The sequence below is a fragment of the Gorilla gorilla genome, chromosome 6 (assembly GCF_029281585.2).
Source record: "Gorilla gorilla gorilla isolate KB3781 chromosome 6, NHGRI_mGorGor1-v2.1_pri, whole genome shotgun sequence".
Taxonomy (NCBI): Eukaryota; Metazoa; Chordata; class Mammalia; order Primates; family Hominidae; genus Gorilla; species Gorilla gorilla.
This window is the reverse complement of record NC_073230.2, coordinates 42,780,689-42,797,264: the sequence shown is the minus strand read 5'-3', so window position 1 is coordinate 42,797,264 and position 16,576 is coordinate 42,780,689. Positions and strand designations below refer to the sequence as shown.

Sequence of the window (16,576 nt, the reverse complement as noted above, 5' to 3'; positions counted from 1 at the left end):
ATATTTTCCAGGTAAAGGAAAGGTGCCTGAGTAACCGTGGAAGACAATGCATGACAGTGGGTCCAGCCAGAGCCTCCAAGGCCACTGCTGCCTGCTTTGCTGCTGTCACTGGAGGAAGCAGACAGCATTGGCTTCAGTGGGGGAGCTGAAGCATCTACAGGAGGTAGGAGACCACAGAGGTGAGATGAAAACTGATCAAGAATGGCGGCATGGGAAACCCGGAGAACCGAAGACTCTGCAGAGGCCTGGGCACCCGCTGGTGCAAACCAAGTCAGGTGTCAGGCAGGCTGGGAGGCAGCACTGTGGTCTCTGCAGAGCCAGGACTTCTGGAGCCTCCGTCTTCCCTCATGGCCACACCTTTCTTCCTCTTGTAGTGGAATGTTGCTTCTGGAAGCTTCCTTTGGTCAGTTTGCAAGGAAAATCAGGTCCTAAGAGAGGACCTCGGCTGCTGAGGGAATTGAAAAGGGGAAACTGCATAAACATTTTTGTACTTTAGTTTTAGAGAAAATCATACTGAGACTGAAAAAAAAATCTGGAATTTTTATTTCAGTAAATAGGAACACTTTTTCCGTGAGCTCTGCTCAGTTCCCCTCACAATAGTAAAATGTAAATCTCTAAAAAGCACACACACATAGCCCCTAGCTCTAACAAAATATACAAAAGGGCTTTTTGCTCAGAATGAACAGTGACTCCTTCTTCTGTCCCTCTGTGAGCCAGGTGGCTGGGGTGTCTTTTCCAGGCCCCTCTACCAGGCACTCTGGTACAGGCCACAGCCTGTGCAACTGTCCACAGCAGCCCCTCCTTATGCTCACTCTCTCAGGCAGTCTGCAAGTAGAAAACACACATCCTGTCCATGTGGATTTATTCATGTTTCCTGTATCAGTAAGGAGATGGAGCTATAACACATTAAATATTTACAATTATCAGAGAAAAGACAGTACACAGCACTGAACTGAGATAAGAATACAGTTTCAAAATATTTACAATGAACACGTCTTGCTTTTTCTGGTTCTTCTCTTTGGTCTGGCACTTTAGGTCTCTGATCTCTTTATTGTATTTTCTTTCCAGGTTCCCTGTAATTTTGAAAATGTTTGACAGAGCCTCCTAAGGCTGAGGAGGATTGCTGTGTAAGTGAGAGACATTTGGGGAGTCTGGTTCCTGTGTCTCCAAGCAAGAGGGCCTTTTTTGGAGCCTCCTTTATGCTGATGTGTGTGTCTCCTGCTTATGCCTGAATCAAGTTTGTGGCTGGTTCTATCTGTGGCTCTACCAAAGACAGCACCAGCGAGAGGAAAGTGGCAGGCCCCTGAGCTTGTGCTAACCAAAATAACTTATTTACACTGGTCTCTTGAATATCTCAAGGTCTTTTAGACAGCCGCAGTTAACATGGAGCCAGGAATGCATTGGTTTATGTTTCCTTTAATTAATTCGACTTTAAAGTGTTCCACATTATTACATTCAAAAGTAGCTCCTTCGTTGTGTTTGATTTTAATCTCCATTCTTTGAAAGATCTCACTCTTTCCTTTTAGGCCTTGAAACAGCCAGTGACCAAAACCAACAGAGATTTGACCTGAATGTGTTACATTAGCAACACCAGGGAGAGAAAGACAGGAAAGGTATTAAAAATTTGGCGCCTTGTTTAATTATAAAGAATGCAAAAGAAGCATCAACTGTGAAATATTTGGCTATTCAGAGAGATTAAAGACCTCCAGCTTTTGGAATAGGGTGCCAGAGAATTATCAGGATCACAGGCGTTTTATTTGATGGGTGCCATATTTGACCTTGAAGCGTTGAGGCTGGCACTCCTTTGTGTCCTGGGGATCTCCTGATGTCCTTGCTCCCCGGCGGTATCTGCCCTGGGGCCTCTGGAGGCCTCACCGTGGAGTATGAGGTTGCGCACGTTGCTGGTGTATATTTATATCGAGGTGGCTGTGTTGCCAAGGAGCTCTGAGAGAAAGCAGAGCGGAGATAACTTCTAATCCACCTTTCTGTGATAATGTGGCGCAAAGTGAAGAGACCCAGGGCTCCATCCTCTGGTCTGGCATCACCCTGGGAGGGGTGGGCCCTCGGGATGTTTTTAGCAGCCCCAGTGCACTGGCGTGAGCTTCTGCATTGGAAACAATGCATTGCTGAACTCTGTGCAGCAAATAGGGAAGACTGGGATTGAAGAGGAAAATGAAAGCAAACCGTAATTCGTAGGTAACAAGAAATGTATTTGAGTGTCCATTCCCAAGATTTGGACAGTGGGAGAATTAGAATCTGGGAGCATTGGAACTGGCAAGGAGCCAAGAGGGAATTGGGAGTAGAAGGAGAAAGTCACTTGCCCAAGATCACAGCGGGAGCTGGCAACAGGGGGGCTGTGGAGGCCAGCTGTATTAGTCTGTTTTCATGCTGCTGATAAAGACATACCGAGACTGGGTAATTTATAAAGGAGAGGGGTTTAATGGACTCACAGTTCCACGTGGTTGGGGAGGACTCACAATCATGGCTGAAGGCGAAAGGCACTTCTTACATGGCAGCAGGCAAAGAGAGAGCGAGAACCAAGTGAAGGGGGTTTCCCCTTATAAAACCATCAGATATCATGAGACTTATTCACTACCATGAGACAAATATGGGGGAAATCGCCCCCATGATTGAAATATCTCCCACTGGGTCTTTCCTACAACATGTGGGAATCATGGGAGCTACAATTCAAGATGAGATTTGGGTGGAGACACAGCCAAACGGCATCACCAGCCTGGGGCTCTTTGCACCACATTCTGCATATTTAGGGGGCTCCTAAACAGGAGTGAGTTTCTTTCCCTGACACTTTGAAGCTGACCCACAAGGAGCCACTCCCTGAGGATCCTTTCTTGATGGGTCATGAGTTCCACCATTTTAGGATGGGTAGAAGGGTCTAGAGATCTGCATAGGAGTGAAGACAGAGGAGAAGGAAGAGGGGTTCAGTCCATCTTATGCACATAGGTTATGTACTAAGATGAAATGTGGTGGAGTCCATACAGCCATGTATCTGGTGTCAGATAGACTTGGCCTTGCATCCTAGGCTCACCCATGCCTGAACTTGGGTAACTCATTTAAGTTTGCAGTACCTCTGCTTCCTCATCTTTAAGATGAGAATCAGGATACTGTTGTGATTTGAATGTTGTATGCCCCTGAAATTCATAGGGTGATACATAATCACCAATGTGATGATATTAGGAGGCGGGGCCTTTGGGAAGTGATTAGGTCATGAGGGTGGAGCCCTCATAAATGGGACTAGTGACTTTATAAAAAGAGGCCCCAGAGAGCTGCCTTGTCTCTTCTGCCATGTGAAGGCACAGCAAGAAGATGCCTTATTTGAACCAGAAGTGGGTCTTCACCAGACACCAAATCTGCTAGTGCCTTGATCTTGAACTTCCCAGCCTCCAGAACTATGAAAAATAAATGTCTGCTGTTTATAAGCTGCCAGTTTCCGGTATTTTGTTATAGCACAGTTCTATGCTACAGCAAAGCTAAGACAGTCACCTTCTTCACAGACTTGTGTAAACTCATATAAGAAAGTAGACATGAAAATCCATCGTGATAAAAAAATGTGCTTTATAACTGATTCCTGAGGAATTGGTCTTCCATTAACAAGCATCATGTAGTGATCACTGGTCATTTTGTATCCTTGCCATTCTTATCTTTTTCGACTTCCTCCAGATCATTTCTCCACTTCAGAAGTTGCCTGAGGTATGAACAAGGGACATGGGTTGGGGTTTATTAAGGCAGAATCAACTGGTGAGACTGGCTGATCATGTGTGTTTTCCCACCATAGATGCTGCCTCTTGCGTTCATACAAAGTGCTGTGAGACAGTATCTTCCAGGGACAGACCTTCCTTATTGGGACCTAAACAGATGCCCTTCGAGGTGGAGTGGAGAAGAGCCAAGGAAACCCCAGGCCTTTGGCTTGAATTTCTGGTGTCTTCATTTCTTCGTGGCACAAAAATCCCCTGGAACAGAATATCTTTTCACAAGGAATGTTAATCAAAGTAGGTGGAATAAGAAAAAAGAATACAGGAATTATTCACAACATAAAAGCAGCCACACCAGCAAATTGGCCCTGACTGGCACTGTCTCCTTCTACAGCATTGGGCCTGTAGGGACCTGTGGGGATAGGATTGATAACTCAGTTTAGTGCAGGCCAAGCAATTAGACAGGATCCTTCACAGGCCATGAAGTGGTTTTGTGTTTTGTATGGAGAATATACTCTGAGAGTTCCAGCTATGACATGCCCCTATACTTAATCTGGCTGATGGCCAAGGTCAGACTGTGGTGTGAGCAGAATAACCCTCTTGATCTATGGAAATCAGCAGTATCTTCCCATGAGCAGGCAGACTAGGGGGTCTATCACTAGGGCCTCCTGAGTGACCAAGGGCCTCCTGGGCTACCAAGGGCCCTGATGAGCTGTCCTGGAGACTGTTGGGCAATGGCGGTCTAAACTTGGCCATCAAGAGTGAAAGAAGAGAAACTGTTGTCCTCTGAACAATAAACAACAAGATGCTGACTCTGAGCTTTTGCCTTTAGGGAGAATGCCTTTGCACTTCTAGCCATTTGTCTAAAAGTCCCACGCTCAAGCCTCAATCAAGTTTTTCCTCCTCCATGGACCCAATTTAGCCAATAAATATTTAATGGTGCATATTAGGTGCCCAGAAGGGTTTTAACTTAAGCTGACCTGCTCCGAGGCTGAGTAAAAGCCTTGGTTTGGGTGGATTCCCATGTAACAGGGAAATACTGGAAGAGCAGCAATGTCATGATCCCTGGTTATCGGTCCATTAGGAACAAGGCTTCAGGCAGTGTCAGGGGGGCGGGGGGACAAGAGACAAAGTATGTGTGTCCCACCTCTTGCTATTCAGAGAAGAACTTAGATATCTAGGCAACTCGAGATACCAGGACCACAGCCGGGCTCTAGTGCAGGATTTTCACACCAATGGAGGATGCAAGTGTGGGACCAGAAGCTGGGCAGGAGCTTTGCTGTGCAAATGGACCATCTCTGACGAGCTCTAAGAAGGCGCAGTGAACAAATCAGTACTCAGAGGACAAGATTCAGGCCTAGGGTCCAGGACCATCGTAGTCCCCACCAGGAATGACCCTGGACCAAGGTATGGCTGGGCTTACTAGTAGAAGCACTGAGGTCTTTAGCCACAAAGGAAATGTCTGGGTCTCTTCTCTTGGCCTTCCTAGATACCACCCTAGTCCAAGTTACAGCTCAAGGCCACCTCCTAAAAACGAAGTTTTCTTGGTGTCTCCCAATCACAGAGACCTCTTCCTCTCTTGATTCCCTAAAGATATGTCCATCTATCTCACTCACATTGACCCAGAAGAATATCCTACTCAATTTCCTGTATCTCTGCATCTGACCTGAAGCTACTCAGGGAGGAGTCAGTATTTACTCCCAGTTATGGTGCCAAACACAGGCAGGTGCTAACTAGAACACCCATGAAAAATGTCTGCACATCACACCTCACCCCAAAGTTACTCCACATCAAGTGAAATACTTTCCAGCTGCTCACCACCACCTGCAACACAGTGCATGCATTGGAGGTCCTGGCTTGTCCAGACTCCAGCTCATGGGAGCTACCCTGGTGGGAGATTCACAGGCCTGCTTGGCCAAGAGATGTGCTGGACTGAGCTATTCCAGGCTAAAGAGCAGTGGAAATCTTGCTCTTTTATTAGAAAAATTCTTGCGAGTTGGCCTATTTTAAGAAATATAGTTTGCTTAATGACTTTTCAAAAGCCAGTTAAAAGGGATGGAAAATAATTCAGAAGCATTACAAAAAAAAGACAGAGATTCTACTGGCAATATTGCTTATGATTGGCACTTGCCTTTCTTGCAGATTCGTTCTTGACTTTGCATCCTGTCCTCAGAGTGATATTCTGCCAACCAGACATTGTCACCTGCTAGGCGACTCACTCAGGGCTCCTTGGCTCTGTCTGGAAAATCTCTCCTTCTTTTGCCCATCCTTGCTTCCCATCCCCCTCTCCCAGCTCAGAGCCTTTGTTGATGTTGACAGCTCATCCCTGGGCCATCATTCATCCTGCCCATGGCAAACTTTGGAGAAAATAAAAAACCCTGCTCCCCTAATCTCATTAGAAGGGCTGCAAATTGAATTTAGCCCCTCTCAGTGTCCCCTCAGCTGGCTGTCATTAGGAGCAGAGGCTGGGCCTTGGCTGATACCCAAAGACCAGCTAACTGAATTTGAGATGCTGTGGTCTTGACAGGCCAAGAGAGGTAATTGAAGAGCCGTGGGGCTCCTGGTAACATTTCAGGCTGGGATTACACTGGGGATCCAAAACCCCCATCTGCATTGGTGTCGGGGGCACTAAAAAGTCACCCATTGGGCTTCCAGGGTCGGATTATTGATAAAGAGATCATTCCCAGTGGAAGGTAGGGGGTGGTGGTGGGGGAGACTGCATTGGTTACAATGCAAAATGGGTGTCAGAGGTGGAGGGAAAGGGACAGTGTATCCAGTGAGAGTCAGCAAATTACTCAAAGTTAGAAACAATTTGCAGGAAGTGTTGTCTAATGAAAAGAAAAAGCAGTCTGGGGAGAGTAGGTGATGAATCTACAAAATACGAGGAAAAGAAATACTCAGTTTTAATCTGTGGGCATTATTGGTCTGTTTGTATAAATCTTAATTTTTAAATTCTTGAATCATCATAGCTTTATTTCTCAAGTCAACATTAAACCCCAAGCAGAGAGGGGCTTTTTGTGATCAAAAAACTATATTTTTATTTTTGAAAAATGTACCAAAAAACTGCATATAACATATATGCAAATAAGAAAGTATTTATATCCATATAACAAAAGTATATCCATATAACAAAGTATTTAACAGAGGTTCATGTGGAAGACATGTCTCTACTGATTTGGAGTTCTGAGGTTTCTTTAGTTCCCAGACCTATCGTAAGTGTCTCAGTGAGGCTGAAAATTCCATGAAATCCTGTTTTAAAGAGGAGGAAATGAGCAATAATTAACCACCTACTACGTGCAAGGCATGGTTCTAAGCCTATTATGCACATCGTCTAACTCAGCGTTCACAGCAACGGAACAAGACAGGCATTATCCTAGTAGGGTTCCCCACCTTACTGACGAGGAGAGTGATTCTCACAAAGGTTAGTCAGTCTCTTGCCTAGCATCACAAGGATAGGAAGGGCTGGGGCTGGGACTGGAACCTGGGACTGCCTGGTTCCATCACTCCCTAGGCCTTCCTGGCTTATAAGAGTGGTAGGTTTCCTATGCAGTGTTGTTCCCCTAAAAAAGCCAAAATGAGAAAATCTGTCACTCAGATGTAGTGTAGTTGGGAACACAGGCTCTGGGGCCAGACGGGCTCAATTCCACTGCCTACTAGCTGTGTGATGTTGGACATTTCCAAATATCTCCGTGCCCTCCTGGAAAATGGTGATCATAGTAGGACTTGTCCCATCAGTTTACTGTGAGGATTAAAGAAATCAATGCACATCCAGAGTGCATGCATTGCATGGTGCCTGGCACATTGTAAGCATTCCTTATGTAATACTGGATAATAATCAGTGTTGTAGTGGTGCAATGAAGAATGCCCATCCATTTGCATATTTGATGGTCTAAATTTGAGAGGTCACCATCCAAATATGAGGCCACAACATCATCAGACTCCGGTTTTCCTCGCCTGACATTGCCAGATTTATAGTCAGAATGCCTCACATTTACATTCTTAGAACTTACTCATAGATGCAATTTCTGCTGAAGAGTAAAAGATGAACTTAAGGTTTTTCCTATGTTGATTCTATTCATGGATTTTTTTCTCTCCAGCTTATATTCTTTGATGTGAGGTGAGGGAAGGGTGATGTGGCTGCAGCTCCCTGCCACAGAGGCCCTTGATGACCAAGTTCTCACTATATGCTAGGTGTTTTACAAATTTTACGTCATTGAATGTCCACTTTTACACATCTTTTGTAGGCAGGTATTATTCTCATTTTTTCAGATGAGAAGAGTGTATTTATTTTATATTTTCCATATTCTATCATGTCAACAGCATTCACTACAACCTTAAAGTTCCTCTAAAATGTCACAGACTATTAAAACATGGGCTCTGCTACCTTCAGCAGAAATTAGTTACATACCTAAAGGCCTTTCTGCCTGGCATTGTGTATCCCAAAGGACTGTAGGTTTCAGATTTAATGAACATTGTTGATCCTAACTGCGTGCCTGGCTCTGGGTTGACAGGCTTGTCTATGTCATCTCATTTAAGTCACCCATCAATTCTATGAAGAAAAGCCTTATGATTTTTACTTTGCAGATGAAAAGGCCATAAATGGAGTTTCAAAGATCACAAAATTACTGAGTAGAGGATTTGGGATTTGAACCCAGGTGCCTCTCACTAACTCCATCTCCAGGGAGCTTCCTATCACATTGCATAGTTTCAGCACAGTCTGCAGACCCTGTGCACAGGCCTCTGGGAAGCCACTTGCAATCAGTTAAAGTTGGCACCAATGATGAAGCCCATTTTTCCTCCCACGTTTAGTCAAATTCTTTAATTTGCGGGTGAAGAAATTGGGCCTCAGGGAGGTTAAATGGCTTGCCTGAGGTCACATAGGCACTTTTTGCTGTGTGAGCCAGACTGTGTTCCAATTCTTGTCCTAGTCCCATCCACAAAACTACCAGCCCCTACAACTTCACTCCCCAGGGGCCTGATCCGCATGGGATTTTTGGCAGCCTAAAGCTGTCAAGACAATTTCTCCTTTGCAGAAAGGTTCCCTTTAGTGCTGGTTCCTTCTCTTAATCAGATGCTGGAAAAGTCCATGGGTAGAGTCCCACTCTGGAGACGTTTCAAGGTTGTAAATAAAGGCCTGATAGAGGCTGGGGAGCAGCCTCTGGCAGTGCATTCACTGCCCCTGAATTTATTCCAAAGGCCCAGACACCCCCTTACCATTGACTCCGGTTCTTACAAACTGGCTTCCTCTTGATTTGACTTTTCTGAGGAATCTCTGGACACTTAAAAGGGACTTTTGAGAGAATATGGCCCAACCCCTTCACTTTATAGGAGCCAAAGCCTAAGGAGAGGAGTGAGTTACTCGAGGTCATAGAGTAGATCTGTGGCAATTAAGGGCTCAAGAGCCAGACTGTCAGGGACCAAATCCTGGTACCACTTAGCTGCGTGACCTTGGGCAAGTTAGTTACTCTCTCCCTGGGCCTTGGTTTCTTCGTCTGTATTTGGAAATGATCATAGTATTTAGGGAGAATTAGAAATGGCCTCAAATTCTTTGATACCTCTCCATTCAAGAGGTGTCACCTTTTCCCACTCTCGTTAAATCTGACCTGGCTGGTGATTGTGCTGGTTCCAGGGGTAGCTTTAAAAGAATTGTCAGATTCACCTTGGTCTCATGGAGTCCCGAATTATCACAGAAGAGGTACAACTACCCTGAGGCCAGCATGCGTGAGGAAGTCCAAGCTAGCCATTTGAAGAAGCTGTGTGTTTAGGGAGAGAGAGAGAGGCCCAGGCAGCCTCCAGCTATACCAACCTCCAGTCCTTCAAGTCATCCTGAGGCCTCAGACATAATAAAGCAGAGATAAGCCTCATCCAAATTCCTAGCCCGTGGAATAGTGAGACATAATAACAATAAGTTGTTGCTTTCAGACAGTAAGAGTGGTTAGTTGTACACAACAGATAACCAGAACAATACCTCTCAGAAGGTTGTGAGAATTAAATGAGTTGATACAGTTGTGATGTAGAGCAGTGTCTGGCACAGTGTTCAATAAAAAAGTGAGTTATTACTCATTCAACAAATATTTATTAACACCAAGTTGTTCTATACCTTGAACTAGCTGGAAGGGTCACAGTGGAAAGAGTGACCCAAAGAATTTGACCCTTGTGGAAATTAGGAGAACTGTAACCTAGTCATACACTTCCTATTGAGTGAAGAACATATTTTCCCCTACTTGGGCCCCCCACATCTTATCTGTCCCTAGCAGAGGTAGAAGTTACAGCCTCTCCTTCTAATGGGATGCCCAAGACTGGGTGGGTCTGGAGGGGTTAAGCCCAGGGATGTTGTCCCAGGGCTGCTAATGAAAACTCAGCTGCTATTGATTCCAGCAAGCACTCCCTTTCCCAGGTCGGAAGAGAAACTCAAACCATTGTTGAGTAAATACAGTATTCTGTTCACTACATCAATTAGCCTGACCCCAGGGGCTCTAGGAGCCCCCTGGCTCCCCCATTTGCAATGACAGCTGCCTTGCTAATGAATCCACATTGACATGATAATTAAACCATTACACAAAGTGGGGCTTTCCTAGTCACAGCAAATTCAGCAGGGGAGCCCGGGTGGCTGTGGCCCGGACAAGGCAATGAGGACCGTTCCAGGGCCAGGAGCTAACATGCAGTGCCTGGGTCATTCCCAGACTTGTCCACAGGGGCAGCTGGACTGGAGCACTGCAGCTGCTGCCTGTGGCGCTGGAGGCAGGGATGGAGCAGGCAGGCCAGGAGAAAGATGTCACCCGAATGATGCTCCTGCTCTCTCTTCAGAAATCCTTAATTGGGTGAAGCCTGAAAGGAAGGAATCCCTTGCCCCTTTGTGGAAGATGTAGGGCACCCTGTCAACTCTGGCCTAGCCCTTCCCCTCCAGAAGGCTTAGCCACACCCAAGGGAGAGTTGGACAATGGGGATTTCGAGAGCCAAGGAGCCTTGCATTCCTGGCATCATCAGGAAGAGCCATGTGACCATCTTTCTCACTATCTTTGGAGAAAATGACTCTTTCTGCAAGCAGATGATTTTAAACTGCAGAAATGTCTGATTTCTTGGTACAACCTTACCAATAACTCATTTCTGAGACTCCAACCAACCACAGTCCTCTTTGCAAGAGCACAGACTTGGGAGTCAAGGGGACTGGACTTACCTCTCGGCTCTGTAACTTATTAATTATATGATCTCAAGAAATCACGTGGTGTTCTGAGCCTCTATTTCTTCAACTGTAAAATGGACTCAGAAAAACTGCTTGGCCTCTCTGTGCTTGGGATTAAACAAGACAGTTTATGTAAAAGGTTTAAGACAGAATTTTACTTAAATAGATGACAGAACCTTACTGGCCACAGTAACACTCTCCATAAAGATGAGTTCCATTGACAGAAATAATCATTGTGATTGATTGGGTGGGAGCCTAGAAGGAACAGATTAAGACATTCCTAGAAAAACCTCTAGACAAAGTGAATGTGTTTTCCTCTTGACGACTGCATGCAGGTAAAGCTGCATGTAGCGTGTGCTCAGTATAAATATGGGGAAAAAGAGGAACAGAAAATGACATGCTTGTGGCAGAGAAAGAGGCAAAAGGGGAGGGCTGTCCTGGCTCAGGATTATTAGGCATCACCCCATAAGAGGTGACTAATCAAATATTTTCCCACCCATCCATCCATCTCCATTATTCATACAAGCACAAACACACATATTAGGGGGGCTTATCATGTAGAATTAAACACAGGACAAACCAGTGCCTGTTTCTTATAAAAATCTGGTCAATAAATGAATGAATGTATAAGATGCAATCCCTACTCTCATAGTACCCTGTAAAACGGAGTGTACTGTTCATCTCACCTCTTTTTCCCTTAACATAATTCAATTCTAGCTGAGCTATGATTTATGGGCAGCAAAGAAAACACAGGTATGCAGTTTTACAAGAGAACTACAAGCAGGTGATAACCTGGCAAGAACATACTCAGACAAATTACGCTCAGAAACATAGGAGTTCAGCAGTGGGCAGGTGAAGAAACAACCAATGTTGGATTCAAAACTGAGGATTTTGAGATTATATCCATATTTAGCTGGGAAAGTGCTGTGATTGATTAGTAATGTCTGCCATGGGCATGGGAACGGAGAGAGACGGGTCTTTCTTCATGGCAGGTGTTTGTCATCTCAGGTCTAGGCAAGATCTAAGATACCTACCATTGTGAAACTCTGTGTGTGTGTGTGTGTGTGTGTGTGTGTGTGTATCATATAGGATAAGCCAATTCTCTTCTCCTCATACTATGAGCAATTAGTATTACAGTTTGCTACATGAACCAGTTTTGGTATTTTTCTTCTTCCTGCCTCCCTGCCAGTTACCTTAAGTAAATCCACTCAAGCTCTCAAAACCTGTGCCGTCATGCAAAAGAAATTTGGCTGCCTTAAAAGAATCTAATTCGATTTGTCAAAGTAGCCAAAGAAAGTCAAACTTTTTATTAACTAATTCAACAAACATTTACCAAACATCTATGTCAAAAGCCTTGGGAATAAATAAAGAAAGAACCCACAGTTTCCTCGGTGCTCAATGTCTAGTGTTTATGTGCTGGGGGGTGGGGTGGGAAGAAAGAGGCAAAAACACCTGTAGACACTTTCTTGCATCCCTTGTTTAGAAGGCACAATAGCCAATGAAATTTAATTTGATGTGGCTTAAGCGTTCTTTGGACAGAAGCCACCCCCATTTATGCTGTGGGAGCTGATGCAGCTCTGGGGAGCAAGTGAGAGGTTTGAAATTGAGCTCTTTGGATTTCCAACCCCCTTCAGTTTGGGCTTCCTGGAGGAGGCTGCCCTGTGTCTGGGAGAGTCTAGGCAGAGGGTGGAAGGTGAAAGGAGGGAATGTGGGACCAGAGGACCCCTTTGAACCCTGGGATGTTCAGAGTCCTTCCATTATTGTCAGGGTGACCCATTCACATCTTTTAAAAGATGAGATAAAACATGAGCAGAAGCTTTTTTGTTGCTTTCTCCACTAAACCCTTGCTACCCAAAGTGGGTTTCCCAACCAGAAGCATCAGCACCCCCTGGGAACTTATTAGAAAATGCAACATCTCAGGCCCTTCCCCAGACCCACCAAAACAGAATGCAAATTGAAACAAGAACCCCAGGTGATTCCTGTGCACATTGCAGTTTGAGAAGCCCTGTTTTATGTTACAGAAATGCCATTCACGCCCCTTACCTCATTGGGTAGTCATAGTGGACTCTACAATAATACCATTTCTCTCTATGGCTTTTTTTTTTCTTTTAATTTTAACTTTCCTAAATGCTCTTGCGAGTAGGCTCTACCCTTCACTTCCAGGCTCACATCTGATGTGCACCCTCTGATGCCACTCAGCTCCTCTGTTCCTTTGGTGTTAAGGAGGGCCTTCCATTGCCATGACCCAGGCTCGGTGATGTAAGGGCACCACATTTACCCAGCAGAGTTACCCATGACCAGCGGGCTCCATTCCCCTTCCCTTCTCTTTGTAGGCTTTCTAAGAGAAAAGAGATAAAGAAAAATCCATGCTATCATGGAAGGGTGGGAGATGGAGTGGGGGAGAACAAAGGGATGTGACGGGCAAGGTGTGTGCATGGAGGGAAGCCTGGTTGGGGAGCCAGGAAAGCTACAAAAAGGAGAGAAGGTGTTGTGGATTGAGATACTGAAGAGTAGGCAGCAGTTACAGTTGACTGTGGGGTCATAATTTTTTTCCCTTCACTGTTTCTCTGTTTTCTGCCATTCATTCTTTCAATCAATCACTCATTCAGCAGATATTAATTGAGATGCAGCTTTGTGCCCAGCTCTGTTCTGGGTGCTGAGGATACTGACAGAAGACAAACCCAAGGCATGAAGTGGGTGGGGAAGACATCAACTGAGAAGCCGGCTGCCAGGCCAAGCAGAAGCCCTGGCCCTACACTGGCATGGCTGCCAGGCACCATAACTGGACTGGGCCTTCCTCTCCTCATGACTATGGCATCAAAGGATTCTACGGCTACCTGAGGCATGAGGATACATTATGTAAAGCAGATAAAATGACTCCAGAGTCTTCTGCCTCACCAGATCTTTTCCTTAGGATGAGTTTAATGAGGCACACACAGTCCTGGATGTTTTACATGCACCATCTGATTGATCCATCACAATCAGAATCCTGTGAAACTGGTAGCAGAATGAGGTGAAGACTGGGGTGACACAGTGCGTGAGTGGCCTGAACCCAGATCTTTCCTGGCAAAGCCTGTGATCCTGACCACTTAGTGAACAGAAGACAAAAGGGCAGCAGGTGGTCAGAGGGATACAGATTGGACATTTCTGCTCTGAGGTAAATTTCTGGAACCAGATTGAATTTATTTGAAACAGAAATACTTTGCTGGCCACTAAAGAGGAAATCTGCCCTGATGTCATCCCTTCCAGAAGGCATTCAACAAACACTGGCTGAAATGAATGGAGAGAGCCTGGAGACAGCCAGGATGTTGAGAGGTTCAACCAAGTCCTGGGGCCCCAAGAACAGCAAACTCCACACTTGAGGCTACTGGGAACACTCTGCTGGGGGCTTGGCTTTATTTGTCCCTCCCCCTCTGTGAAATCCTGGGGACTGTCAAATAAATGACAAGACTCATTTTACAAGTAGACTAGAAGTCTGCAGTGGCGAGTCGGAGCTGATTGCCTATCTTATCTTGAGTCATCAGTCTCTCATTCCGCCTTCCACAAACAACTCTCAGTTGTGAGATCTGTGCATGGGCCTGATGCAGTGGGCATTTCCCAGGGCCTTGGTCCATCATGAGCCGTAGGGAATGAGAAATCCACTTAGCCCCTTGCTGAGGGGACCTTGACCAGCTGGACCAGAGCAGCAGGAAGACCGAAGCCTTGAGGTGCTGGGGGTGGTGTCTAGGCACTAAAGTATGATGGTGACAGTGACCACAACACCCAGCACTTTGGGAGGCTGAGGTGGGTGGACTCAAAAGGGATTCAAAACCAGCCTGGCCAATATGGTGAAAACCCATCTTTGCTAAAAATACAAAATTAGCTGTGCATGGTGGCACACGCCTGTAATCTCAGCTACTTGGGAGGCTGAGGCAGGAGAATTGCTTGAACCCCAAGAAGCGGAGGTTGTGGTGAGCCAAGTTTGTGCCACTGCACTCCAGCCTGGGCAACAGTGCGAGACCCCATCTCAAAAAAAAAAAAAAAAACAAAATCAATGACCATGACAGTGATGATAATTGGTAAGTGATAACTCAGGCTTACCACCTGCTAAATTCTGTTATGTACTATTCATGCATTACCTCATATAACCTCAACAACCTTTTTTTTTGGATAAAGAAACTGAGGTCCAGGGAGGCTGAATAACTTTCCTAAGTTCATACACCTAATAAGTGGGAAAGCTGAGATTTGAACCTCAGTGTGTTGGAGTCTAGAGTTTCTTACCCCCTTGTTTGGGGCAGAATATCACCTGTCAATCAAAACTAAATCACAGGCCAGGCGTGATGATTCATGCCTGTAATCCTAGCACTTAGAAAGGCCGAGGCGGGAGGATCACTTGAGCCCAGGAGTTCGAAACCAGCCTGGACAATATAATGAGACCCTGTCTCTATAAAACATTTGAAAGTTAGCTGGGCATAGTGATGTGAGCCTGTGGTCCCAACTACTCAGGAGTCTGAAGCGGGAGGATCCCTTGAGCCCAGGAAGCGAAGGTTGCAGTGAGCCATGATGGCACCACTGCACTCCAGCATGGGCAGCAGAGCAAGATCCTGTCCTCCCCCACCAAGAAAATCCCACAAAACCCCCAAATCAAACAAACAAATCACAGAGCCTTCAAGGATTTTCTCCAGTAGCCGATTTTCCTGATCAAGCATGGAGCACCCTCACTTTTTTTGCCCCAGACATATCTTCCCTCTTGGGGTCGTCTCACCTTGTTTCTGCCACCCCTATGTTGCTTAACTCCAAAAACACAGAATGGATCTTTAAAATTAGATGAAAGCAGAACAGTAGACAGAACAGAATGTGAGAAACACTGAATTAGTGAAGTTTATATTTGGCTGTATCTCCAGGACCTCACCTCACTTAAATGACAGAGGTTTTGCAGCACAGCAAAGATCCTTGGTTCTGGGGCCAGGCATTCCTGTGTTAGAATCTGACTCCATGACTTCCTAATTCTCTGCTTCTGAACAGAGTTCTCAACCTTCCATGGTGTTCGCATATGCAAAGCAGGAATGATGGTAATCCCTGCTTCACTGGATTATTGGAAGATTAAATGAGACAACGTGCATGAAGTACTTTGCTGGATGTCTGGCATAAGTAAGTGCTTGATAAATGGAGTCTGTTATCCATTAGCACAACAAATATTAGCATCTATTCTATATATTGGGCTTTAGCATAAGATTTCATTTTAACTATCCTCTTTTAAGCTCTTCAGTAAGTGTTCTGGTTTTTTTCATAGCGATCTTACACATTTCTTATAAAGGTTATCTCTTGGTTTTTGAAGTCTCTGGCTGCTATTTCAAATGTAAGTTTTTCTGTTATAACTTCTTTAAAACTTTATCAATTATAAAATGTTTCAAATGTACTGAAAAAACTAAAAATCAGCATTTTAGCCCCAACTAAGTTGGTTAAGTCCACCTCTTTCTCCATGCAAAGCACATCTGCTGTGTAAGAGACCTCCTCAGTGTCAAACCAAGGGAATCATTCTCCCTGCACAATTGATTGAGGTGCAGCCCACCCATTTCATTGACTGAGAGAGATAGGTAACCTCTTCCCAGTGGGGGAAAGGTTGTTGTGGTTGATAGGAGCTTGAGTTTTCATGGTTGACACCCTAAAATTCCTCATCCTGCAATCCTATACCCACACAAGC

General features: G+C 45.2%; 1 long non-coding RNA gene across 1 annotated transcript in view; it reads right to left on the bottom strand.

Moving 5' to 3' along the window:
• Nucleotides 1-525: 525 nt before the first annotated feature.
• LOC109027664 (uncharacterized) overlaps nucleotides 526-16,576 on the bottom strand; it is a 63,635-nt gene continuing 47,584 nt past the window's right edge. Inside the window, exon 3 of the long non-coding RNA XR_002006693.2 lies at nucleotides 526-3,968. This is a non-coding gene — a long non-coding RNA (uncharacterized lncRNA). The remainder of the gene's footprint in view (nucleotides 3,969-16,576) is intronic.